This window comes from Geotrypetes seraphini, chromosome 1, assembly GCF_902459505.1.
Source record: "Geotrypetes seraphini chromosome 1, aGeoSer1.1, whole genome shotgun sequence".
Classification (NCBI taxonomy): Eukaryota; Metazoa; Chordata; class Amphibia; order Gymnophiona; family Dermophiidae; genus Geotrypetes; species Geotrypetes seraphini.
Window position 1 is genome coordinate 215,552,959 of NC_047084.1, and position 27,596 is coordinate 215,580,554.

General features: G+C 45.9%; 1 protein-coding gene across 4 annotated transcripts in view; it reads left to right on the forward strand.

Annotated features, from left to right (window-relative positions):
- Nucleotides 1-1,376: 1,376 nt before the first annotated feature.
- Nucleotides 1,377-27,596, forward strand: part of TEC (tec protein tyrosine kinase) — a 223,842-nt gene continuing 197,622 nt past the window's right edge. For 2 of the 4 annotated variants that reach the window (XM_033945998.1, XM_033946008.1), the window contains exon 1: nt 1,649-2,357. The gene's annotated coding sequence lies outside the window, so the exon portion shown is untranslated. Of the gene's footprint in view, nt 1,587-1,648; nt 2,358-27,596 lie in introns of those variants that run through there. The other 2 variants (XM_033945988.1, XM_033945979.1) reach the window with 2 other exon arrangements.

Sequence of the window (27,596 nt, forward strand, 5' to 3'; positions counted from 1 at the left end):
GTGGCTTGGGGGAGGGCATGGAGACAGAAAGAAGGGGGAACAGGGAGACAGAAAGAAAAAGTTGGGGGAGAGAATGAGGTCTGGAGGAGAGGAAACATACAGGAGGCTGAAAGAAAGGAAGAAAGATTGGATGCACAGTCAGAAGAAGAAAGTGCAACCAGAGACTCATGAAATCACCAAATAGCAAAGGTAGGAAAAATTATTTTATTTTCAATTTAGTGATCCTGTATATAGCATTAAGATAAGAAACAATATATGCAGTGTTAGATTTGTTTTATAATGGTTTTGCGGCTCCAAGTTTTTTTTCTTTTCGAAAACGGGTCCAAGTGGCTCTTTATGTCTTAAAGGTTGCAGACCCCTGCCCTAGGGCTTACCTCTTCCAGCAGGCTCCCTTCAACCAGTGAGTATCAGCAGTTCCCCTCCTCCTGCAGCTCTGCTCTGGCCCAGGCTTGTCTGTGTTTTCTCTTCCTCCAGTCAGCCTGCTTCTTCCTAACTTTTGTATCATGGCTCTACTCTCTTCCACCCTGGGCCTTCCCCTTCTTATTCCCAATCTCCCTTAGGATTCTTTTCCTCCCTGGTGTCCAATTGATGCAGGCTTGTTGCTGGGCAGTGACTCTCCTTCTTCTTTCTCCAATTTGCTCAAATTTCGCACCAGCCTGACTGATTGGCTGTCTGCTATATCCTCTCCCATTGGCTCCCTCTTCTGGCAGGCCCACCTAGTCCCCTGATTGGTCAGCTCCCCCTTCAGCATTACCTTTTTCTTCTGCTAGGCCCCTGATTGGCCCAGCACTCTCAGCCATCCCCTGCAGTTCTTATGTTCCCTTGTTTACAATAACTACCACCAACATAACCTTGCACTATCTTTGCTTTTATAAATTCATTTTACTGTTACTAGTTATTTTATAAATGATTTCTTTATGTACCACTAACTTATCTTTATGTTCATAGCCTGCTTTTCCATTCGTTACACTCAGTTTACATCGATTAAGTGATGTGCCGATTGCTTGTTAGTCTATTTTAACATGTGGAAACAGACAATAAATAAAAGCACACAAACCGAAAGAATCAAGTTCATTCCCACATTTTCTTTTTTGGACTAACTTGCCAATACAAGAGGTAACCACTCATGCATCTAAAGCAGACCTTTTATTTAGACTGCCTAAGTCAGGGCATCTTTATTTCAAGCTTTACCTATAACCTATGCTGGCCCTCAGTTTACCCTTAACTCCGCCTATGTCTATGAACTAGAGGTGTACAGCAAGTCCTCGATTCAATCATTCAGCACCATCGCATTTGCTTTCTGTCTGGGCTGATGCGAGGCTCACCCTGAAAGGTGCGGGCAAGCGACACCAGAGAGGAAAAGACTTCAGAGACCAAATCTTGATCTACAAGCCACGGCTGCGATGACCTCCACTTGTAGGGATATGGCTGCACGTGGAAGTTGCCACACGCATGCGCCACTGCACCAGGTGACCTTTGATGCTACAGGCTTGTGAGTGTATTAGTGTAAATCTGACTGAATCGGCTCGGGCAGAGGGCAAGTGCAGCTGCGCTGGATGATTGAAGAGAGGAAGAGGCAGTCCTGGGTAAGTATAGTAGTCGGTCGCTGAGAGGCTTGTATACTCCCACATGAGCCACCCTCACCCCTCGTGGAGTTCCCGCAAACTCTGTTTCCGTGCACCTCTCTCTACTTTATCGTCGCTCGCGACGGGCCCCGCAACTTTCGTTCTTCAGCATCCCGCCCTCCTCTGACGCAACTTATTCAATTCTCCAGCGTCCTGCCCGTCCGTCTGACCCAACTCCGCTTTCGATGTCAGAGGGGGACGGGGGTACCGGAGAACGTGAGCTTCGGGGTCTGGTAGGCGCTCTCGGGCACGAATTTGAGAGGTGCTGGATCGTGGACAGGGTGGAGAGCGGAAGAAAGTGGGAGAGACGGTAGACTGGTCCCCGAATGCGCGTGAGGAGCTGTGGTAGTCGAATGCATGTGTCACATTTCTAATGCGACTTGGTGGTTCTGGCTATGCGCAAGCGCTAAAGAAGAACGTTTTTGAACTTTTTATTGACTCTCTTAGTCGTAGGCTCTGATGAAACATGACCTGCCGCTGTCGTTTGAATCAATTGAGATTGCTTTTTCTAAATGTCCTGCAAACTTTAATCCTTCAATAAATGAAAAGCGAGATAGTGCAGTATTTTCCTCAAATATCCCTCAACTCTGGGAAGTCGCTCTTGAAAGTGAGGACTGCTTCAAAGGTCGTTCTTTAAAGGAAAGTCTAAAAAAGACTAGCGGAAGAGTGAAACGATTACCGTAATTCATCGAGCCTCTGGCTTTCGTTGCTTTGCAGCACACAACTTTAAAAGTCAGTCTTTCTTACCTTCTGAAATCCTTTTCTGTTGGTCAGTCAGTTTTCTCGCAAATACTGTACTGCTATTGTTCTTGTATGCTTGCTACATAAATTGTATAATAGTTGAGGGGTTTTTGTTTGGACAGTCTAGTTTATGTAGACGGCTTCAGTCACGTTATTTTTAATCTGATTCAAGATATCCCATGAGCAGACATTGCCTGCAACCAGATGGGTAGGAGCTAAGCTAGGCTTTCTTCTTAGATATTAACATAGGTCCCTGAGTTAAAAACTTTTTTTTCCATATGAACATTGCAAAAGACTTAAGGTTGATAGTGTTGCTTGCATGCATTGTTTGTAAAGAAGAAAGTGTATGAATGTTTGTGACTTGGTAGTGCTATTGCATGTTTGCCCTTATGGTTTCATTGTCACCGCCCCACAAAAGGAATGATCAAAAGAGGAAATCCTCTGAGCATTATCTGAGGTTGCAGTCCTGCTTGTGTGCTATGTCATCATTTAACTGTTATGAAAATAATTCATTGTGCTTATGTTTTTATTTTCTTCAAACTCTAATAGTATGCTAACGGGAAAATCCAGTTTTATAGTTAAAAAAAAATCTAAAATTACATGGAAGTTTAGGGGCATGTTTTATGATTCAATGGCATGCAAGTGTATGTCTTGCAGTTTCTGGAGGGAAGTTTTTAAGAATATATTTTGGTTTCTGATGGCAGGAAAATTGTAAAAAATGATGGCACATATAAACTTCTCCACAATTTGAGAAATCCTGAATCATCTCTTTCTTGTTGTTTTGTTAATCCACTTGAATGTTGACCTTTATTTCAATTTCTAGTGAAATTAAGTAATGGAATAATAATTTGACGAAAACAAAATAAATGTAATACCCATGGAAAGATCTGATAAATATAGCATGGACACAGAAGTCACAAGGATCCCAAAGGTATTGGCTTATTTATTCAGTGGTATTGGCTTATTTATTCAGTGGTATTGGAAGTAAAGGGATTTGATATATTGCCTTTCTGTGGTACAGCCAAAGTATTTAAAACTAATTTTATAGATGAGTAACTTTCTCTGTACCTAATGGCTCCCAGTCTAAGTTGGAGGGGTAAATGTCTTGTTCAGGATCATGAAGAGCCATGGCGGAAATAGAACCCAATTCCCCAGGTTCTCATCCCCTCCACATAAGATCCCAAGTAGAGAATGGCTGGTGACTGTTTTCCACAGCAAACACACAGGAACGGGGAAATATTTGGCCTGTTTTCTGCGGTTTCAGGAACAAGGCTTTTCACCACCCCACGGAAGCAGTAAAGGGCCTTGTTCTCACAGTAAAGGATGATTGCCGTGAGTCGCCTCCCTTTACAACTCCCCTCCCGGCCAGCAGTCCCCCATCCCGATTGTGGGTCTAGCAGCCCCCCTTACTCCCTCCTCATTACAGGTCCTGCAACCTCAGCAAATCCTGCCCCATGGTTTAAAAATGGCAATAAAACCCCCTGCGCTGTCCACCCCGGGCTTACCAGCATCTTAGAGGCTTTATCGACCGAAGAGGCAATGTTGCAGGCCTGCTCCGGGACCTTTCTCTGGCTGAGTCCTTCCTTCCGATGTAACTTCCGTTTTTAAACTGTGAGACAATGTTTGCTGGGGTTGCAGGACCTGTGGGAGGGAGGAAGGGGGGTTGCTTGACCCATGAAAGGGAGTTGCTTGGGCTGCTGGCTGACTCCAGAGCTGGAGCTGAAGAGAGGGGAGACAGGTGCTGGATTGGGGCCCCTAAAAGAGGTGCTGGGCCAATGTGGTGGGATGACTGGAGCTGGAGGGAAGGGAGAGGTATCAGACTCACACCTGGGCACTGAAGGGAGGGGATAGAGGTATTGGACTCATGCGAAGGAGGGGATAGAGGTATTGGACCTATGCAAAGGGGGCTAGAGAGAAGGGAGTGTGGTGCAGGACCTGCAAAGAGGAAGAGAGGGAAAGCAATGGAAAGAAAAGCTGAACCAAGGAGATGAAAGAAGAGTGCATGAAATATTGAGCATAGTGAAGGGAGGGAGGAAAGTGAGAGAGGGTTAGAGCACATGTGCAAAGGAGTAGAGAGGGGAGATGGTGGGCATGGATGGGAGCATAGGAATGGCCAAAAAAGGAATGCTGCATGGGGGTGGTATGTGGACACAGAGGGGTGCTTAAGAACATAAGAATTGCTATACTGGTCCATCAAGCCCAGTATCTTGTTTCCAACATTGGCCAACCCAGGTCCCAAGTATCTAGCTAGATCCCAAGTAGTAAAACAGATTTTATGCTGCTTATCCAAGGAATAAGCAGTTTGGTGGGGGAGACACTTTCTCTTCTAAGAACTTGTTTTAAAAAGTTCCCTCTTCTCTGAGCCACCCCTGCCAGCCCATTTGAGAAACCCCTATCTGCACTACCTGGTTCTCCTCCACCCCCATGGATCACATAGTAAGGTAATTTCAGAGGTTCTGCACAATTTGGACTGATTTCTTTTCGGTGTGATGGGGATGGCGCGAGCAGAAAATTTTTACCTCATCTCAACCTTGCTGCCTCCTTATGAATTTGATATATTACCTTCGCGGGTGACTCTCTGCTCTCTAGGCTAGCCCACAACCTAGTTTCTTACTGGTTCACCCCTCCTCCTTTTGCAAATTTTTATTCTATTTATTTAAAAATTTATATCCTGCATATCCAAAATCTATGCAGGTAACAACATCACATTCATAAGTCCCCTAGAATAAGATCACATATAATAAGAAGATTCACCTCAAGCTCTCAACCAGGCTACCTCCCCCTTCCCTCCCTCCACCTGACCCCTCTGTTAATCCCCTTTCAACATCTGCCACCCTCTCCTCCTCTGAAAAGCCATAGCCACTTTAACTTTTCCTCATAGGGAAGTCATCCCATCCCTTTTATCATTTTTGTCACACTTCTCTGTACCTTTTCTAATTCTGCGATATTTTTTTTGAGATATGGTGACCAGAATTGCACACAGTATTTAAGGTGCGCCCGTACCATAGAGTGGTACAAGGGACAAAAAGGGGAATGTTGCATGAGGGTAGTATATGGACACAGAGCGGTAATGCCAGACGCATGAGGGTAGTATATGGACATAGAGAGATGTCTAGACATGGAGGAGAATAAGAACGTAGAGGGAAGATGCTGGACTTAGGGGGAGGGGATGTAGAGATATAGAGGAGTGATACTGAACACAGGGGGAGGGGATCATAGAATGGTGAGATGATGAAGGCAGGGAGATAGGTACAGGGGTGTAAAGGAGATATAGAGAAGGTGGGTGCTGAACATGGGGAACAATACATACACAGAGATGGAAGATGGATGTGAGCATGGAGACAAAAGAAATGTCAGATGGTCAGGAGATCCTGGCAAGGGAGTTAAGAGAAGACAAAAGAAAACAAGAGACCAAAGCTTGAGATCAAAATGATTTGAAAAATAAAATGACAAAAGGTAGAAAAAATAATTTTATTTTCTGTTTTGTGATTGGAATATGAGGGCTGTTCAAAAAGTATCAGACTTTTATTCATAAAAAAATACTCGTATTCAGATACAACAATCTTATACTAATCTCCTTCAAAGTAGTCCCCTTGGGTTGCCACAAACTTCTTCCAATAGTTCTGCCATTGTTGGAAGCATTGCTGGAATGTCTCTTTTGAGATTGTTCGCAACTGGTCCATCACATTCGGCATGATGTCTTCTCTTGACTGAAATCTGGGCCCTTTCAGGGGCATTTTCAGCTTGGGGAAAAGCCAGAAGTCACACGGAGCAATGTCAGGAAAGTAGGGAGCCTGAGGAATCACAGGTGTGTTGTGTTTGGCCAGGAAACTCCGTATCAAATGTGAAGAATGGGCAGGTGGTTATCGTAATGGAGCTGCCAATTGCCTGCTGCCCACAGGTCCGGCTGTTTACGTCTCACAGTATTACGAAGGTTACCTCTTGCTAGTACCCCTTGGTGATTCGATGATCCTGCATCAACAGGGTCCTCGCTTGGTCAATGACGATCTCATTTCTGGATGTTGAGGGCCTACCAGAACCTGCTTCACTCTCCACTGATGTGCGGCCATCTCTGAAGCAGTTGTACCACTCCTTTATCTGTGTGGTGCCTATTGCTTCATCCCCGAAGGCCTGTTGAATCTTGCGGATCATTTCCACTTGGGAATCACAAAGTTTTACACAAAATTTAATGCAGCAGTGTTCAACTTTTTTGATCATTTATCAAAAATGAAAATCAGACGACACTTATTTACACTTCCTCACTCATCGGCGGTCTGCCGGCAGCTGACAGTTTCTGTAGGCAGTAAAAAATTCAAGCATACTGTGATATGCAGACTGTGCCTGCTAGGTCTGGCTCTAGGTTAGACCTATCTCAAAAGCAGACAGTTAGTTCCCAGCTAGCCCAAGTTACTACTCAGTTTAGTATTTCACCTGGTATTCCTCCTGTATCCAGTAGAGGGAGTCCTGGGGCTAGACTGCAGGTTTCCCTTCCCCCACGTAATCAGAGAGGAAGGAACCGGATATCCTCCACACCTGAGGATTTGGGGCGTGGTTGCCAGCTCCTAAACCAGACGTCTGACCTGCTGGAGAGACAGAAGGAGAGGTGAAGGGAACAGAGGCAGTTGCAAAGCTCAGGGCTGGGAGTTCTGCAAGGCTGTTCTGTGCCTGAATGCATGGAACTTGTTGAGGATAGAGCAGAGCTACCTTCAGACCCTTTGGAAGAATCCCAAGCCATGGAACTGGAACCGGAGCCAGAGCCACTCACTGAGGTACCTACCGGTGTTCAGCTCATGGAAATCTGCTAGTCCAAGGCAAGTGGTTAAAATTCTCAATGTGGATTACAAATATCCGAGGTTTTGCTGGATGGACTATTTTTGCAGTTTAACTGTTTTGTAGCTAAGGTGGTGGGGGTTTGCCCCACGTTCATGCGGAGGGATCGATGTGAAAGGTCACTTGGACACACAAAGTCAGAGGCGTGAAGAAAGTACAAAAGATTTATTACGGTATACCGGACTCTAGTGCAGTTAATAGCCTGCCTACTAGAGTGTCAGAAACAGGAAATACACGGACTTTTATGCCCTTTTTGCAAACTAATATATGCAAAAACTACAATTTTCATTTGTTACTGCTATAACTTTTCTACAATTATTATTGGTCCTAAGCTCACACTAGCAGGTCACTTATCTAACTCTTACAGTTCTAAATGTTAAATGTACAGAAGGGCAGGGTACATCATGGCTCAAACTCTTATCTATTTAGCTTACAATGTGATAAGGCAGGGACATACATTTTAGGCAGATGAAGTCAATAGATTGTAAACTTTCTTCAGCTATGTAGGCCAGAGCAATATTTTAAACAACAGTTAACCATTTCATGACCCTACATTCCCCCCTTTCAGGCTGGCGTACCTAAGGAGCCAAGCCTGACAAAATAAAGTTAGGGGTCAGGAAAGTCGGGGTCCCCAGTGGGTAAGGGACGATACTGGGAGAGGGCAAGGGCCAATGCAGCAGTGGAACAGTTGACAGCAGAGTCCATAGTTCAGTGGAGCAGCTTTATTGCTATGGGGACCACACAGGGCAGGCAGCAAAGGAGCAGAGAAGACAGGGCGGCAACCAGCAAGATGATCTTCAGTGCTGAACCAGAGGGCAACCAGGAGCTGAAGGTACCAGAGAACTAGTCTGCAGTTTGGTCACGCCAGGTCTGGACAGGAACATGAGCCAGTTTGGTGATACGATCCACATCGTCCTCAATCATTTTACTCAAGTTCAAGGCAGCAGTTGAAGAGGTTGAATTTACCACAGACACCACCTTCTGTCTACAGCTAGGCAGTTCTGATAGATAGCAGTGCGCATTTTAGCATTCGCTCTGACAATTTTACTCAAAGCTCAGGTGGTCTCATTAGTTATCAGTTCGAATATAGCTTGTAGACAAATAATGCAGTTCAGCATATAGATTGGGGTCCGATAGCCCCAGGTGCCATCTTCGGTCCATGTGGCAGGTCCATAAGCAGCAATGATCCATTTTGCAGGACAGTCATTACCCCATTCACCTATTTTAAGGGAATTGGTGGAAGTAGACCGCTTTTGGCGACCCCTGGTGTTGAATACAGGGGCTCCCAGGTGTTCACCATCGGCTAGCGGTAACAGGAAGAAACTGGGACGGATCATGCAAAGTACACATGTACCAGTCTAGTTAGCAGGCAACCAAGAGTAGGAAAACAGATCACAGAGCCAATATCAACTATCAGGAGCTGACCATCATTCATAGGAAGTTTCATTAAGCAGTGTCTGAAGGACGCTGAAGACAGCGGGAAGCAACAATGGAGGTTCGCAAGGCCCATCGTGAAGGTCGTGGACCTGACGTAAAAGTGAGGGTCTGTGAAGTCAGGTTTAACATGTCCAGCTGCATTGCCTCCCATAGCCACTGTTCTCCCATACCAGGCCCTTCTCATACAAAACAATTGCTAACATTAAGAGTCTGGCCTATAGTTTCAGCAAACTATATAAACAGATTTCTAGTGATTACAGGATATCAGTATCTACTTTCATAAAACTGGGGAAACACCACAGAGTGATAGACAGGAGCACATGAGCGGGATACAATTCGGACATATTCAACAGTACCTGGGTCTTACCTTTTACCATCAATATACAATGCCATGCGGTCTCTGGCCTTCTGGACTTGGACATTGGCATTCCAGTTATATGGGTCAATGATAGTGAAAACCATGGGATTACAGTAGCCTGTAGTACACAAGGGGCCGGAGCTAGGACCTATAGTAAGGGAGGCAGAGGGGGTATTAGGGGGATATTTGTGTGGGTTATTGTAGGTAGTCCACGAGACACTTTCTCATAAAGGACAGGCTCCACCATTAGTGAAGGTTTCCTCATAGGGGCAGTTCTTAAAGGCATCAGGTTATACAGACATATATACTTAGCACATTTGGTATCATATAACGCTGTCAATCTAGGGAGCCACACAAAACTATATTAGGGGTAGTACCATGACTTTGAGAAACATCAAATAACACACATGTTTCACAATACAAAGACACCGGGCCTACAATAAGAGTCTAGTTGATAAGTGGACCCTCAACATTATCAATGCAGATTTCCGCCCACTTTTAAACTTCATCACCAGTAGGTTAGAAACAGAAAATACCCTCAAATGTTTGACACTTTCTGTACTTAAACTCCTTCATGCAAACAAACATCAGGCAAAGGGCTAGGGGCACTTGTTAAGTTCAAAATACAGAAGAAAGAAACATAAGTGAGGGCAACACAAATATCATATATATATATATATATATATACTAACATGGGAAACTCATTTTTCTTTCAGGCACAACTTTGAAAACTTCAAACAGTTATACTCAAGACACTTGCTAAAGGCAGTGGTGAACCATAGGCAGTCAATTAAACTCAAACACTTATAAAGAATTATATTCAGAACACCTGCTAAGTACAGTGGTAAATATTCAGAACTTTTGAGGTCTTAGAAAACTTCAGCTGAAGATCCGTTTTGTAGTGGAACCAAGTTTCATGTCCGGATACCTTGACAACTGTAAGAGAAGAAATTAGGACAGTAAAAGGACCTATCCATCTAGGTTTCAGGGGGTCTGACTTCCAAGTTTTAGCCATACTGTATTTCTAGGGACATACCCATGGACTTAAGTAGCTATCGGTAGTGGGGCCCTTTCCAGGACCCATTTGTGGAGCTCTTGAAGGGCCTTAGCTAAAGATTGGACCTGACTCTGGAGGATATCTGATCCCAGAGTAGCAAAGGAACCAGGATCTGGGTTCACAATGGGTGGTTGCCGGCCGAACATGAGCTCAAATGGGGATTTAGATGGGGTGCATCTAATCTGAAAAAGAACAGAAGGCAGCAGGACAGGCCAGGACAGATTAGTTTCTTCAATTCGTTTCCTGAGAAGGGTCCTTTCAGCTCTGGGGGTGGTAAGCAGCATATAATTTCCATTCAATTTGGAGGGCCTGAGCAGTTTGTTGGACAACATCAGCAATGAAAGCAGGGCCGTTGTCACTGCCTATAGAAACAGGGAGACCAAAGCACGGAATTATTCAGGAGGTGTTTGGTTACGTCTCTAGCGCGTTCAGTACAAGTAAGGAAGGCTTTGACCCATCTAGTCAGGGTGTCTGTGAAGACTAGGAAGTGACTGAGGGAATGGGAAATGGGCATGTGGGTAAAATCTACAGACAGAACCTGCATCAGATATGTTCCAATAGGTTGGTATCCAAGAGGTGGCAGTCATCTGATTGGGAATTTTATTCTAGAACCGACAACACACTGTCGGACCATATTCCGTACTAGCTGATCAAGGTGATTGATAAAGAAATGTCTCTTGAGAGTCAATTTTATAGCGGGTTCTCCAGAGTGTGGCAAATCATGGCATCTTGTGACAATCGTGAGGGCCAGGTGTTGAGGAATGAATATGAGGGTACCCGCTGTGCTTGCGTTTGAAGTATTTGGTGTGGGTCCAGACTGGCACTTGAATTGGTGCATTTTGTATCCACCCCCCTTTCAGGACAGACTGGCCCGAAAGAGTGCGTGCCCAAGTCTGTTCCTGAGAAGTGTATTGGTGTGTAAGGGAGTCTAGAAAAGGAATGATGGTGTACAGAGGAGCCGAAGGAGGGGGCAGAGACTGGCAGCTTGGGCTGTGCGGTCGGCAAGGACATTGCCACGAGAGACAAGGTCTGTCACGCGTCTGTAAGCATGGCAGTGCATAACAGAAACACTTGAGGGTAGTTGTACAGCCTCAAGAAGGTCAAGAATGAGGGGAGCATGATGGATCAGGTGGCCGGAGGTTGTAATGAAATCTCGATATTTCCAGATGGCCCTATGGGAATGCAAGGTAAAGAAAGCATATTTGGAGTCAGTGTAGATGTTGAAAGACTAAAGAAGCAAAATATCGCAGGGCAGAAGTGAGGGCATACAGCTCAGCTTATTGGGCGGAAGTGCCAGAGGGCAGCGGCCTGAGTCAGAAGTTTTGGAGGCATCATACAGAGGGCGGGCAATAAGAGAGAAATCAGGGATCCATATGGGACAGTATCTTGCAATACTGAGAAAGGTGCTCAGAGCCTTGCAGTTATCAGGGACAAGGAGACTACAGACAGCCTGGACACGGGTGTAGGAAGGGACCTGGTACCCTGGGAGATTTGAAAGCCAAGGTAGGTGACACGAGGAAGGCATACTTGAAATCAATGTAAATATGGCCACAGGAAAATTTAAAAGGCAGACCCACTATCTGTATCAGGTTCCTAACCCAAAGAGCTGACTTGTAAAATGCAGTTCTAGATCCACCCACTAAGCAGGGTAGTCTGACACAAGCGCTCTCTAAAGCAGCAGTCCCTTCACTATCAGCTGACTGGCAAAAATATTTACTTCAATACAAAAGCATTCCTAAAAATTACATTCTTACCTAAACTTACATGATTTATAAAAAGAAATACAAAACAAAGATTGGAATATACAGTAAAACTTTGGATTGCAAATAACTTGGTTTGCAAGTGTTCTATAAGACAAGCAATGATTAAATTTTATATACCAGCAACGTCTTGCAATACACGTACATACAGTATAGAAGCATCACATTTTCACAACTGAGCCAATGGTTCCTCCCTATATAACGCTGCAGGAATGCAGTGACTCTTCCAAAATAGCAAGGGCTTGCAATACAAGTATGTATATTTTTGTACACGAGTGCCCTGGACTACAAGCATGCTTCTGGAACAAATGCTCCCAAACCAAGGTTTTACTGTACTCACAAGTTTAAACATTGTTCATTTTTTTTTTTTTTTCCAATCAACATGGGTCTCAGTAGAGACTTACTCCCCCTTCCAACAGAATTTCACAAAGGAGAGAGAGAAGTGCTTAAAGATCAAAGATATTAAATTACAGATGTAGTCCTTTTCAGAATTTTTAAATTTAGATAAATAACTTCTTTTTAGCATGGAATATAAGTTCCAGAAATCATATTTTTCGTTTATATTTATTTCTGAATATACATAAACATTTTATAACATAGCCAAAAACTTCAAATGCAAAACCACTTATCTGTTTCAGGAGAAACCGCATTTGAAGTGCTACACACTTCATGGCCCTTAACAGCACAAAAGGAAAAGTACTCTCCGCTCATGCTGTGAACAACTGACAGTTTAAAACTTCACTGATACATTTGGACAGACAGAACTCATAAAGAACCAGGACTTGGGAATCAGATGAAGGGAAGAATTTGGCAAGGTCTGAAACAAGGGCGGTGCTGAATAGAGTGGGGCTATTTTTAAAGCCCTGGGGTAGACGGGTCCAGGTTACTTAGGAGGTTTGTCCAGTGGAAGGGTTTTTCCATTGGAATGCAAAATGGGTTGACTGAAAGGGGCTAACCGACAGCAAAAGAATGCATAAAAACCTGACGGGTTATGTCCTCTTCCAGGGAGCCAGAGGGGGCCAGCCCACATCAAATATTGGCCATTCTAACTGGCACAGACGAATAAGGGTTGATTTGTTAAATGAAATCAGAGACAAATCCCTTTTTTTAAAATTAGCTAACATATCAAGGGATCCCCACAGGTAGACAGACATCCCCCCATTGTGCAATGGAGGACAAAAACACTTCCCTGAATTCCTGGCCCTGCCCGTCTCCGGACTAGGGAAACGCAGTACTAACAGGTCCACACTCGCTTCGTCCTCAAGGACGTCTCAGACACTCTCAAATACACAAAACACAACAGATTTCAGTTCAGTTACTCAACCAGAAAATAACAGTTCCTAGAATCCTTCCCCACAACTTCAGCGACAGATCAAGTGGCTTACTAGGCAGGAGACGAGAGACAGGAAAGGGATGATCAATCCCCACTTACCAGATGGTGGCCACTCCAGGACAGAATTAAACTGATACAGATTCTTGTACTTTAAACTGAGACTAGATAAGTCAGCTGAAGCGGTCCAACGTCCTGAGGTCTGCCAACCCCCCAAAAGGAAGGCAGCCGGCTAAGCAGACACATCAGCCTTAGGACCAGAAACAAGTGACCAATCGAGTAACCAGTGGTCAAGAGACCTTCAAGTCCCTGTTCGGAAGCCAAATGAAAGGTCACTTGGACACACAAAGTCAGAGGCGTGAAGAAAGTACAAGAGATTTATTACGGTATACCGGACTCTAGTGCAGTTAATAGCCTGCCTACTAGAGTGTCAAAAACAGGAAATACACGGACTTTTATGCCCTTTTTGCAAACTAATATATGCAAAAACTACAATTTTCATTTGTTACTTCTATAACTTTTCTACAATTATTATTGGTCCTAAGCTCACACTAGCAGGTCACTTATCTAACTCTTACAGTTCTAAATGTTAAATGTACAGAAGGGCAGGGTACATCATGGCTCAAACTCTTATCTATTTAGCTTACAATGTGGTAAGGCAGGGACATACATTTTAGGCAGATGAAGTCAATAGATTGTAAACTTTCTTCAGCTATGTAGGCCAGAGCAATATTTTAAACAACAGTTAACCATTTCATGAGCCTACAGAGGGCCAAATCTTGGCAAATTTCCAACACTTGGAGCACAGCTGGAGGAATCAGTGCTGGGGGCACTGATTCATGCACAAGTCTTCCAGAGGAAAGTGAGGACTTATGTTGGGACTATTTTTGATTTGTAGTGAAACCTTATTGACTGGAACTTGCTTACATAAAGAATCCATTTGTGCTCGAAGCATAAGGTTTCTGGTTTTGGGTTTAAAACCCCTATTTGGAAGTGTTTGTACCGCAATAGGACTAAGTTTCCCCAAACCTGATGTCCGGGGACTCAACTATTTGTGGCTAAATCCTGACAGAGTTTATGTTTGGGTTTTGTTTTGAGGGCTGGTTTAAGAACATAAAAGTAAAACAACAGTTTGATTTTTGTTCTGAAGAATAAATCCAGTCCTGGTTTTGATTTTTACCTACCTGATTCACTTGTGTTTTCTTCCACTGAACCTGCCTTTCTTTTCCTTGTGTCGCCCGCAGTGGCACACAAGAGTATTTTCCTTGTCCCAGTGGTCCAGGACCTATTGCCCTGAGCCCGCTGGTGACAGTGTGCATTAGGGTCGCCTACATACATGCACCAAACCACATCTCCCTAGCTTTATTTGTTTACGCAAGAAAAATTAATGTCTGATATTTTTTAAACAGCCCTCGTTTGTCAGATTTGAAATATGTATCCTGCTAGAACTGGTGTTAGAAACATAGAAACATAGAAAAAAGCGGCAGAAAAGGGCTATAGCCCACCAAGTCTGCCCATTCCATGTATCCCCCCCCCCTGAGTTTACTCACTTAAAGATCCCACGTGAGTATCCCATTTTCTCTTAAAATCCGTCACTCTGCTGGCCTTTATCACCTGGAGTGGGAGTCTGTTCCAATGATCCACAACTCTCTCGGTGAAGAAATACTTCCTGAAGTCGCCACGAAACTTCCCTCCCCTGATTTTCAGCGGATGCCCTCTGGTGGTCGAGGGTCCCATGAGCCGGAAGATATCATCTTCTGACTCGATGCGTCCCGTGATATACTTATACGTTTCAATCATATCTCCCCGTTCTCTTCTTTCCTCAAGTGAGTACAGTCGCAATTTCTTTAGTCTTTCCTTATACGTGAGATCCTTGAGCCCCAAGACCATCCTGGTGGCTGTTCGCTGTACCGACTCGATTCTCAGCACGTCCTTTCGGTAGTGAGGTCTCCAAAACTGAACGCAGTACTCTAAGTGAGGCCTCACCATGGCTCTGTACAACGGCATCACAACTTCAGGTCTCCTGCTGACGAAACCTCTGCGTATACACCCCATCATTTGTCTTGCCCTGGAGGAAGCCTTCTCCACTTGATTGGCAACCTTCATGTCCTCGCTAATGATCACTCCTAGGTCGCGTTCCGCTGTGGTCCTAACCAAGGTCTCACCATTTAGTACATAAGTTCTACGTGGGTTACTCTTTCCCAGGTGCATTACCTTGCATTTTTTAGCATTGAAGCCAAGCTGCCAAGTAGTTGACCATTGTTCCAGCAGCAGCAGTAGATCGTGTGTCATATTATCAGGTAATAAGCTTCTGCCTACTACGTTGCAAAGTTTGGCGTCGTCGGCGACTTTCCCCTAAGTCCTTGCGTCATATCTCTTATGAATAAGTTGAATAGAATCGGACCCAGGACAGAGCCCTGCGGCACTCCACTTATCACGTCCGATGCTTCAGATGGAGTACCATTCACCACTACCCTCTGATGTCTGCCGCTCAGCCAATCCCCAACCCATGTAGTTAGAGTGTCTCCTAATCCTATCGATTTTAGCTTGTTCAGTAATCTTCGATGAGGAACGCTATCAAATGCTTTACTGAAGTCCAAATACACTACGTCCAGTGACTCTCCTGCATCCAGTTATGTTAGACATAACTGGGGACAGCAAAGCTGTCTCCTCCTCTGAAATCACCAAGGCCATGTTACTTTAGCTTCCAGCTGTCTTAGGGCTCTCTCTGACTAGGGGGCAGTTGACCTAGGTCAGGGGTGTCAAACTCGGGCCCACGGGCCAAATTTGGCCCGTGAGAAAATACCCTCCCTCCATCACATTATCCACCATCTCTCTCCCAGCTTCCTGTTCTCACCTTCAAAGCAGCCTGCAGAGGATCGCCGGTTGGCTGAAGCGATCCTAGCAGGCTGCAGTAGCCTTCTCAGCATGTTCCCTCTGCCACGGTCCTACTCTTCCTCTGGCATACAGGACCGTGGCAGAGGGAATATGCTGAGGAGGCTATGGCAGCCTGCTAGGATTGCTAAAGTCAACCGTCGATCCTCTGTAAGCTGCTTTGAAGGTGAGACCGGGAAACTGGAGGACGCTTGAAAGAAGGGGGAAAATGTGTAGGCCTTGGGGGGGAGGGGCCCTGGTCTAGAAGTACACGGAGGGAGAGAAGGAGGGGTCCAAAGAGACGTGCATATGCTGGACTGAGGTTAGGGGGAGGGTAAAAATAATGGGTCTAAAAACAGAGGAGAGGGAGAGAGATGGTGGACAATGGGAGGGAGGGAAAAGAGAGGGAGAGAAGTTGGACACAAGGGGTGGTGTGGAGGGAGGATAGAGATACTGGATAGGAAGGTAGTTGGGAAGAGAAAGGGAGAGATGGTGGACCCTGGGGTGGTAGGGAAGGAGGGAGAGATGCTGGATGAAAGGGTAGTTGAGAAAAGGAGAGATGGTGGATTGGGGGATGGTGGGGGTCCATTGCTGCAGCTGCGGGGATGGAGACGAAAAAAAGGAAATATAAGCAGACCTCTGGGGGAGGAAATGGAAGGGGAGGATAGAGATGGAAGATGGAAGCTTATCACAGAGAAAGAAGGAGACCCTGATCAGAAGACAACCAGAGCCTGGGACCAACATGATTTGAATAATGATCAGACAACAAAAGGTAGAAAAAATAATTTTTATTTTCTGTTTTGCAATTTACAATATATCAGATTTGAAATGTGTATCCTGCCAGAGCTGGTGTTAGACAGCAAGCGTGAACTGGGACCTAAAAGAGCGGGAAAGTCTTTTTTTATTTTTTTGTTTACCATCACAAAGCCAGCGTGGGATTGGAGAGTTTGTAACCCTTTACTTCTACTAAGACTAAGGGGTCCTTTTATTATGGTGTGCATTTAGCATGTGCTAATCTTTTAGCGCTTGCTGAATCGGTTAGCGTACCTTAATAAAAGGACCCCTAAGTATCTTAATAAAAAATTTAGCCTGCGACTTAGCCTGTGTGTTAGATTTTGGCCCCTTATATGAGTTGAGTTTGACTCCCCTAACACTATTCCTGCCATATATGACTGAAGTTTTCTGTTGGCTTGATTTTTCTATGGAGCATTCTGTAGTAATTTGGCTTGGTTAATTTTCTAGATAGTGGAGGGGATATTTGTGAAGGGGAGGGGAGACAGGGGTTTTGTTCTTTTCTGTATTATTTGTGAATGACAATTGTATAGAATATTGTTTTTTTTTTATAATTTAATAAAATAAGTTCGGTATAAAATCATAACTATTTGAGGCTTATACGAATGGGATTTGCAGGTAAGGGAACAATTTTTTTCCCGTGTCATTCTCTAATCCCAAGTAAGTTACGTTGCCTTTTTTTTTCCCTGCTGAAAATCTGTTTCAGTTTCTGAATTTGTTTTGTTTGATTAATAGTTCTTGTGCTTCTCACATAGATCCTTCCATATACTTTTGCTCTTCCACTTTTATTGAGAAACTGCTGTATTTTGTGTATCTATCCATCCCACATAGGTGTTGGAATGGGTGGGAGGGGCATAGGGGCCGTGGCCTCCCAAAAAATTGGCAGTGGCTCTGCTCCCTGCCTTGTCTTGTTCTGTCCGTCCGTCTTACCTCCTCTGCCTATCCCTGGTGGTCCAGAGGTGCAGGAGCGAGCTTTCCAATCTCCTGCCCCACTGCCAGTGGCTGCCATGAATTCTGCTTTCTTCAGCCTCTGAGCAGCACTGAGGTCAAGGTTCAAGGTTTATTAAATCGCTAAATCTGTTTACAAAGCAAGGTACACAATTATAAAATAGGGTAAGATGATAAAAATACACAATTCATGAACATTTAAAATTAAGACAGGACAGACTTTAGTTGGGAGGGAAGGGGGGTAAAAAGTTACATTTGTTATATCAAGAAAAACAAATAAGGGAAAAACAAAAGGAAGCAGGATAGTTAAAAGATTAAAAGTATCATAAAAGTCAAAAGAGTTTTAAATGTTAAAAGCATCTTTAAAAAGGTGCGTTTTTAAGGATTTTTTAAAAGAAGGGATGTCTTTTTCATTTTTAATGTGTTGTGGCAGAGAGTTCCACCATTGAGGACCAATTACAGAAAACATATCAGATCTTCGTGTATCTATTATTTTTAGAGAAGGTACAGCCAATAGATTTTGAGAAGATGATCTGAGTGTACGTGCGGAACTGTGGGGAATTAACATTCTTGCTATAAACTGGGGTTCGTTGTAAGCCAAGGTTTTAAATATAAGCAGCATGACCTTAAACAATATGCAATGACTGATGGGGAGCCAGTGAGCGTCAATAAATAGTGGTGTAACATGATCATATTTTCTAGCGTTATAGATCAATTTAATAGCAGTATTTTGGATAATTTGCAGACGTCGCTTTTCTTTTTGAGTGATGTTGAGTAGTAAAGAATTACAATAATCAATTTTAGCTATTACTAGTGAATGGATCAAAATGTTACGCAATTTGGGCTCAATAAATTTGGCAATGGACAGGCTAACTAATCCATTCAAGTAGGAAGACATCCTTACTACCTACATTGACATCCCCAGGAGTCAGAGCTGCTTCTTTGTATCTTCTAGAGTAGGGGTGCCCACACTTTTTTGGCTTGTAAACTACTTTTAAAATGACTAAGTCAAAATGATCTACCAACAATAAAAATGCTAAACATATTTATTTATATACCGTGTTTCCCCCCAAATAAGACAATGTCTTATTCATTTTGGGCCCAAAAAATGCACTAGGTCTTATTTTTTTTTTTTTCATGTATATGATCATCTCTCTCTTCCTCTCCTTCACCCCAATTCTTCCTCTTTCCTTTCTCTCCCCCACATATGCAGCATCTTTCTGTCCCTCCCTCCCATCCCCCCTGTGCAGCAGTACCCTTGCACTGTGCACAGCATCTTTCTATCCCTCCCACCCATGCCTCGTGCAGCAGAACCCTTGAGCAGCTCTTGCCGCGCAGCCGAACTCCTACTGAACCCCCCATCTGAACCCCGCCTTCTGCGAGACCTATATACCTCCCTCCAAAGAGCAGCGTCAGCAGCACTCTAAACAGGCTTCTTTGCGGCCTTCTCCCACCAGGGCCTTCCTTCCTTGCACCGCGTTACTGATGACATCGGTGATGCAGCAGAGGGAATGCCTCAGCGGGAGAAGGCCGCAAGAAGCCTGTTTAGAGTGCTGCTGACGCTGCTCTTTGTAGGTTTTGCGGTTGGAAGGTCAGCGGGGTTCGGACCGGAGGGAGAGATGGAAAGATGGGAGGGTCCGCGGGGGTTTGGCTTCGTGGCAGGGGAAGAACTGATGCTGGCGAATCCAGGGACATTCGAGTTAGGCTTCCTGGGGCTAGGGCTTACTTTTGGGGTAGGGCTTATATTAAGACCTACCCTGAAAATCATGCTAGGGCTTATTTTCAGAGTAGGTCTTATTTTCAGGGAAACACGTTAGGCAGGATCTTGGTGGTGAAGGATTGTTGTGCTGTGGCCTGGGGCAATTATGAAGCAAGCAGTATCTCGCCGCCTCTCTTTCCTGTCCTATTCCATAATGGCGTTTTTTCCATTCTGTTTTATTGGTTTGTAACCCCCCCTTGAAAGTCTGACTAAGCAGATAATCAAATTTAATAAATCTGAAGCTGTTTTAGGCATTGTCTGAGCACAGTGAGGCATAGAGTCTCATATACCTTCCTACCTCCCCTTGATGTTAGTGTTATCCCAGGACAAGCAGGCAGCATATTTTCTACATGTGGGTGACGTGATCCACGGAGTCCCGTAGCGGACAGCTTCGCAAGCAAACTTACTTGAAGATCTTCAAAGTTCGCGAGTGCTGCACCGCGCATGCGCGAGTGCCTTCCTGCCCGAGTCAGGGCGCGCGTCTCCTCAGCGTGGCCTCAGTTCTTAGTTTTCCGCGGAGCCAAGAAGCCCTGTCTCTCAGCTCTGCGTGTTTACTTAGTGCCTTCTTGCACCATGGCTTGCTTTGTTATTTTGTCAGTTAGTCGCTATGCGGTGCGTCTTCCAAACCCCCCCCCCAAAAAAAAAACAAACAAACACTTTTATTATTTTCTTCCATTGCTTCGGCCCGGGGGCCCCCGGGTTTTGAGCAGGCCGCATGGTCTCGTTCGGCCGCGGCCGTCATTCTCACCTATGTCCCTGCCTATTACCAGGTTTAAGAATTGTACACAGTGTGGTTGGGTGATCATTACTGACTCTCATCATTGGTGCATTCAGTGCCTGGGCTCCAACTACTGGACCGAGTCCTGCCCGTGCTGTGCCACTCTTCAGCCAGGGGCTCTTCATGGGCGGTGTGCCCGGATCCTCGAGCTCTTCGGCACTATGGAGCAGCCGGAGGATAAGACCTCGACTTCGGCCCCGGTAGCGACCTTGATCAAGTCACCCCCGGTCTCGAAGGCCTTGTCCTCGGGTAAGTCTCCTCTTCCATGTATGCTACTGAAGAAGCCTTCCACGGAGTCTCAGGCAGTCCAGGCAACGAGTGCAGTCGTGCCAGCCTCTACGAGACCTCCCTCCAAGCATGCCTCCAAACATAGGGAATACTCTTCCTCGAGGTCGCCCTCATTGGAGCGCACTGCTGCACCTGTCCGACCAGATCCATTGGTCTCGGTGCCCATGTTAGAGGACATGCTAAAGGCCATCCTGACCACACAAATTTTGTCCGTCTTGGCCCAGCTTGCCCCTTCCTTGACCTTGCTCCCTGCGAGCCAGCCTGAGCATCCTACCAATGCTCCTCGGGATGAGCCTCGCCGGTTGTCCTCAAGTGACTCTTCCCCTCATCCTTCTAGGCCTAAGTTGCCGGCCATTAAGCCTCGTTCGAGGCACCTTACTAAGCTTGCCTCGCCCTCGAGGCACCTCCCCTTCTCGGAGGGGACGGTCTCCAGTGTCTTGGGTCTCGAGGTCCGTCGAGGCCTCTATGCAGCCTGGGCATGGGTCTCGACCTCGGCAGTCTTCCACGGCCTCGGCAGTCGAGGACTCCCTCCTCGAAGCCATTCGGGAGAGTTCTTTCCTCCCCGGGCTCTCCGAGGCATGCCCGTGGCTCTCCATACCTCGGACTCCTGGGTCTTCTCATTCGAAGCTGCTCAAACGTAGGCACTCTTTGACTCCTCCACTGTTGCATAGCAGAGCCTCCTCAGTGTCCCTGTTACTGGACACAGATATGCCTGCTCAATATTCTAGAGAGGCTTCTCCTTCCTTCTCCGCTGCTCTGAGGTCTAGATCCTCTTCGTCTCTGGAGAGGCCTTCCTCTTCCAAGGCTTCCTCCTTTATCAAGTTCGTCTTTGACATGGGTAAGGCTCTTCAGCTGGATCTCTAGTGTGAATCCAGATATACCCCGGAATATCTGGTGGAGATGGAGCTTCCTCATCCGCCCAGGGAATCTCTGCGTCTCCCACTGAACCGGTCTTGAAACAGACTTTCTTCAGGAATCTGGAGACCCCTTATGCCATTCCTGCTATTCCTTCCAAGATGGTCCCTTGTAAGAGGTTTGAGAAAGCGCAGCTGTCCTATCAGTCCTTGGTTGTGGAATCTTCTTTAACGAAATCTAACCCATCCAAGGTCTATGCTGCTGTCCTCCTGGGCAGGGAGGGACGTACCATGGACAAGTTTGGCCGTCGTCTTTATCAGAGCACGATGATGGCCAATAGGGTCCTCAATTATAACTTCAACTTTGCGTCCTACTTCAAACACTGCATTAAGACCATGCCGTCTTACCATTCTGATTTGGCTGCTCACCACCTGCTGGAGTTCCGTCAGCTTCAGGAGACTCTTTCTCAGATTCATCTCTTTATGCTCCAGGCCACATATGATGCCTTTGAGTTGTCCTCTAGGGTTACAGCCTTTGCGCCACTTGGCCTGGCTGCACATCGTAGATATGGATCCCAACTTGCAAGATCATCTGGTCAATCTCCCTTGTTTGGGGAACGAGCTGTTTGACTCCATCGAGGCGGCTACCAAACATATCTTGGAACATGAGCGGTCCTTCGCCACCCTGGTGCGGCCTAAGGCGAGGGCTCCTCCTGCTAAGTCGTATAAGCTACCTCCACGGTGCTATCCTCAGAAGTCTATGCTGGCGTTTTCCCGCCCGCCACCCAGATGTTAGCAGCAGCAGTAGAATTCCCAAAATCCTCAGACCCCTGCTGCGGCTAAACCAGCATCGTCTTTTTGACAATCCCAGTCAGAGCATAACACCCTTTACATCCAGCAGCCATCTCTCCTGCCCATAGGAGGTTGTCTCCATCATTTTTATCATCAGTGGGAGCCGATTACATCGGACTTTTTATTCTCGCCATCATTAGGGAAGGGTACTCACTTCAATTCCTACAAGTACCACCAGATCTTCCTCCAGAAGCATGTCCTTCCAACAGGTCACAACTTCCCCTTCTTCTTTGGGAGGTTCAGGCTCTCCTTCGCCTCTAAGCGGTCGAGGAGGTTCCTTTGTACCAACGGAACACGGGGTTTTATTCCCGTTATTTTCAATCCCCAAGAAGACCAGGGACTTGCATCCTATTTTGGATCTAAGAGCACTCAATAAATTTCTTGTCAATGAAAAGTTTCACATGCTTTCTCTTCCCACATTGTACCCCCTGGTGGACAAGGGGAATTGGTTATGCTTGCTGGATCTCAAAGAGGCTTACACTCACATCCTGATTCATCCAGCCTCTCGCAGATTTCTGAGATTTCAGGTGGGGAATCTCCCATCTACAGTACTGAGTTCTCCCTTTTGGACTTGCCTCGTCCCCAATAGTCTTCACGAAGCGCCTTGTTGTGGTGGTCGCAGCCCTGCAGACGCAGGGCCTTCAGGTGTTTCCATACCTCGACGACTGGCTCATCAAAGCGTCGTCTCAGCAGGAGGTTATTGCAGCGACTCAACAGACTATTACATTCCTCTAAAGTCTGGGCTTCAAAGTCAATTTCCCCAAGTCCCAGTTGTGTCCTCAATCTCTCCAGTTCATTGGAGCAGTGCTGGACACGCTTCGACTCTGATCATTCCTGCCTCGACATCGTCAGGATGCTCTCATTCACCTTTGCCAGAGGGTATCTCTTCTTTCGACAGTTTCAGCCAGGCAAATGGCCTCCACAGTTCATTTGACTGCTTTTGCCAGACTTCTCCTTTGAGTTCCTCAGTTGACCCTGGCATCGCAATGGTGGCAGGATCAAGATCCCATCTCAACATATTGCAGTGACTCCTTTGTTGAGACAGTCTCTCCGCTGGTGGATTCTCTCTTCCAATCTTTCCAGAGGTTTTCTGTTTCATGTGCGCCCCCCCCCCTCCCCCGCAGAAGGTACTTACGACAGACTCTTCCACCTACGCATGGGGAGCTCACCTGGACGGTCTCCGTACTCAAGGCCATTGGTCCAGCATGGATCGTCGCTGTCACATCAATCTGTTGGAGCTCCAAGCCATTTTCAACGCTCTAAAAGCCTTTCATCTGCTTCGAGACCACATGGTCCTAGTTCAGATGAACAACCAAGTGGCCATGTATTATTTCAACAAACAGGGAGGTACGGGATCCCTGTCTTTTTGCCAGGAAGCTCTGAAGATTTGGGATTGGGCGATATGTCACAACATCTTTCTCAGAGCGGTCTACATTCAGGACCAGCAGAACTGTCTGGCAGACAAATTGAGCCGCCTTCTGCAACCTCACGAATGGACACTCAATTCCTCTACTCTGCGTCAGGTGTTTGCTTGGTGGGGGACTCCGTAGATAGATCTGTTTGCGTCCCCCCTCAACCACAAGTTGCCTCGTTTCTGCTCAAGGATTTACTCTCCTCACCGACTCGAGGCGGATGCTTTCCTTCTGGATTGGATGAACCTGTTCTATATGCGTTCCCTCCATTCCCTCTGATTCTGAAGACTCTCGTCATGCTCAAGTCAGCCCACACCACCATGATTCTGATAGCTCCTTGGTGGCCCAGACAACCATGGTTTTCCCTTCTACTTCAGCTCAGTGCCAGGAAGCCTCTGCTTCTACCAGTTTTTCCTTCTCTGCTTACTCAGAGTCAAGGATCTCTGCTTCATCCCAACCTGCAGTCTCTGCACTTAACAGCTTGGTTCTTCGAAACCTGATTGCCTCGTTCCAGTTTTCACAGTCTGCACAGAAAGTTCTCGAGGCTTCTAGAAAACAGTCCATTAGACAGTATTATCCGCAAAAATGGACTAGATTTTCTTCTTGGTGTGCTATGTTTCGCATGGAACCGCAATCTGCCTCCTTGTCTTCCATGCTGGATTATCTGCTGCACCTGTCTCGGGCTGGTCTCAAATCAACAGCTATTTGAGTCCACCTTGGTGCCATTGCTGCTTTTCATCTGCCGATTGACAGAAAATCTTTCTTTGATCATCCTGTGGTTTCCTGGTTTATGAAGGGTCTTTTCAGTATCCATCCTCCACTCACACCTCCTCTAGTGGTTTGGATCTCAATGTTGTCCTTGCTCAGTTAATGAAACCTCCATTTGAGCCGATTGATAGGGTTCATTTGAAGTATCTCACTTGGAAAGTAGTCTTCCTTATTGCCCTCACGTCTGCTCGCAGGGTCAGTGAGCTGCAAGCTTTGATTGCGGATCCATCTTTCACAGTTTTCCATCATGATAAGGTGGTCTTCCGTACACATCCTAAATTCTTGCCTAAAGTGGTTTCGGATTTCCACCTCAACCAATCCATTTTTCTTCCAGTGTTTTTTTCCCAAAGCCTCATTCTCATCCTGGAGAAGTGACGCTTCATACTGTGGACTGTAAGCGTGCATTGGCTTTCTACTTGCAACGCATTCAAGCTCATCAGACTGCTCCTCAACTTTTCATATCTTTTGATCCAAATAGGTTGTGGCGTCCTGTTTCTAAGTGAACCATCTCCAACTGTTTGCCTGCTTGTTTCTCTTTCTGCTATGCTCAGGCTGGTCTCCCTTTGCAGGGTCGAGTCACAGGGCATAAGGTCAGAGCTATGGCGGCGTCCGTAGCTTTCCTCAGATCAACTCCTATTGAGGAAATCTGCAAGGCTGCCAATTGGTCCTTGGTTTTTACATTCACCTCCTCACTACTGTCTGGATACTTTTTCCAAACGTGACGGCCATTTTGGCCAGTTCGTTTTGCAAAATCTGTTCTCCTAAATTGCCAACTTTCCCACTGTCCCATTCTGGTTAGCTTGGAGGTCATCCACATGTAGAGAATATGCTGACTGCTTGTCCTGGGATAAAGCACAGTTACTTACCATAACAGGTGTTATCCAGGGACAGCAGGCAGATATTCTTGCAACCCACCCACCTCCCTGGTTGGCTTCTTTGCTAGCTATCTGAACTGAGGCCACGCTGAGGAGATGCGCGCCCTGACTTGGACGGGAAGGCACTCGTGCATGTGCGGTGCAGCACTCGCAAACTTTGATGATCTTCAAGCAAGTTTGCTTGCGAGGCTGTCGGTTACGGGGCTCCGTGGATGACATCATCCACATGTAGAGAATATCTGCCTGCTGTCCCTGGATAACACCTGTTACGGTAAGTAACTGCTTTTTCTTTGCATTTTGTGTCTAAATGTGGTTACCCACGTGAGAGAATGTATCTCTAGCTGTTCTTGGAGAATAGCTGCAACAGGTGAGTAACTTTGCTTTACAAAAATGATCTTCTATTTGCTAAAATTTTATACTATAAATTTTAAGTAGGGAGAAATTTTGAATTGTGAGATCCCTTTTAAAATTGTGACATCTTTATTTTATTTATTTATTCAATTTTCTATTCCGTTCTCCCCAGGGAGCTCAGAACGCTTTACATGAATTTATTCAGGTACTTTAACATTTTCCCTGTCTGTCCTGGCAGGCTCACAATCTAATGCAGCTGGGGCAAGGGGGGGAATTAAGTGATTTGCCCAGGGTCACAAAGAGCATCATCGGTTTGAACCCTCAACCTCAGGATGCTGAGGCTGTTGCTCTAATCACTGTGCTACACTCTCAGAAAACCTCCCAGGAGGGAGGTTACTTTTTGATCAGAAAATTGTTAAATTGCAGTCTTAGCTTTGTATTTTATCTAGTAGGACTCTGCAGATGGAGGAAATTGATCATTTTTTCCCTGATTGCTGATTCCTTTCTGAAATGATTTTCCAGTTGATTGCTGGGATAATTTTCCATTAGATGATCAAGCCTATATTTTACCATTAGTTTCTAAGGGCTTCTTTGACTAAACTGCAGAAGAGCTTCTTATCGTGGGCCAGTGAGGTAAATGCTCCTGACGCTCATTCAATTCCTATGAGTGTCAGAGCATTTAACTTGCTGGCCCACGTTAAGAAGCTCTTCCGTAGCTTAGTAAAACCCAGTGTAAGTTTGGTAAAGGTTTTTGTGATCTGGACCCATGCCCTGCAGTGTTCAAACATTTACCATCTGAAGCTATTTAATGTGCACATGTGGAATTTTTCCTGATATAAGTTTGATCAATTAACTCCTTTATTAAGATACTTCTAAACTAGTTGATTTATGTGCTAATTATAGACTGTGGATATGATACCTTCTTTGTCATTAGGAACAGGTTTTTGGTGCTGATTTTGTATGCCCTACTGTCCAGAATGTCACATCGGAGAGGACGTTCTGGGCTAGCCAGGCAATGATTGGCTGGCCTGGAACGTCCTCTCTGACGTCAGAATTGACGTCGGAAAGACTTCTTGTCAGCGGGGGGAGGTAAGATTGCAGGTGGGGGCTGGGGGAAAGGAAGGGGAGAGGCGCTTTTTTTTTTCCTGCGACAGGAAGGGAAGAATGTAGGCAGGCAAGCTGGCTGGCTTTAGAGCAGCAGGGAGGGAGGGAGATAGGTAGGCAGACAGGCAGGTTGTCTTTAGGGTGGACAAAATCTGGAAGGTAGTGGAGGGACATAAGGAGGCGCTGGGGGCACCATGGACACGGGACGGAGGCACTGGGGGCACCTTGGACACGGGACAGAGGCACTGGGGGCACCATGGACATGGGACGGAGGCACTAGAGGCACAGGACGGAGGCACTGGGGGCACTAAGAACATGGGAAGGAAGGAGGGAGGGAATAGAAAGGGACAATTGTTGGACCTGATTGCAGAAAGAAAGAAATGAAAGAAAGGATACATAGTCAATTAATAGATGTCCCCTTTTGATGAAAAAAATAAATGGTCACATTACCTCTGACTTACTTTCTCTGCAGCAGAGTCGGCAGCTGCACTGAGGTGCAGGAAGGTCCCGCAATGACTCGTCTGCCGGCTCTGCTCCGGAAGAAGTAAGTTACGTCGGAGGGGGTGGACCCGGCAGACGCAGTCATTGCGGGACTTTGCCACATCTCCCTGCGTTTGCCGGGTCCACCCCCTCCGATGTAACTTACTTCTTCCAGAGCAGAGCCAGCAGATGAGTCATCGCAGGACCTTCCAGCATGCGGCTGCCGAGTCCGCTCCAGAGCGAGTACGTCGGAGTGGGGTGGACTGGCAGCCGAGGGAGAGAAAGGAGCAGGATTGCTGGAATGGAAGTGTGCTGGAGGGAAA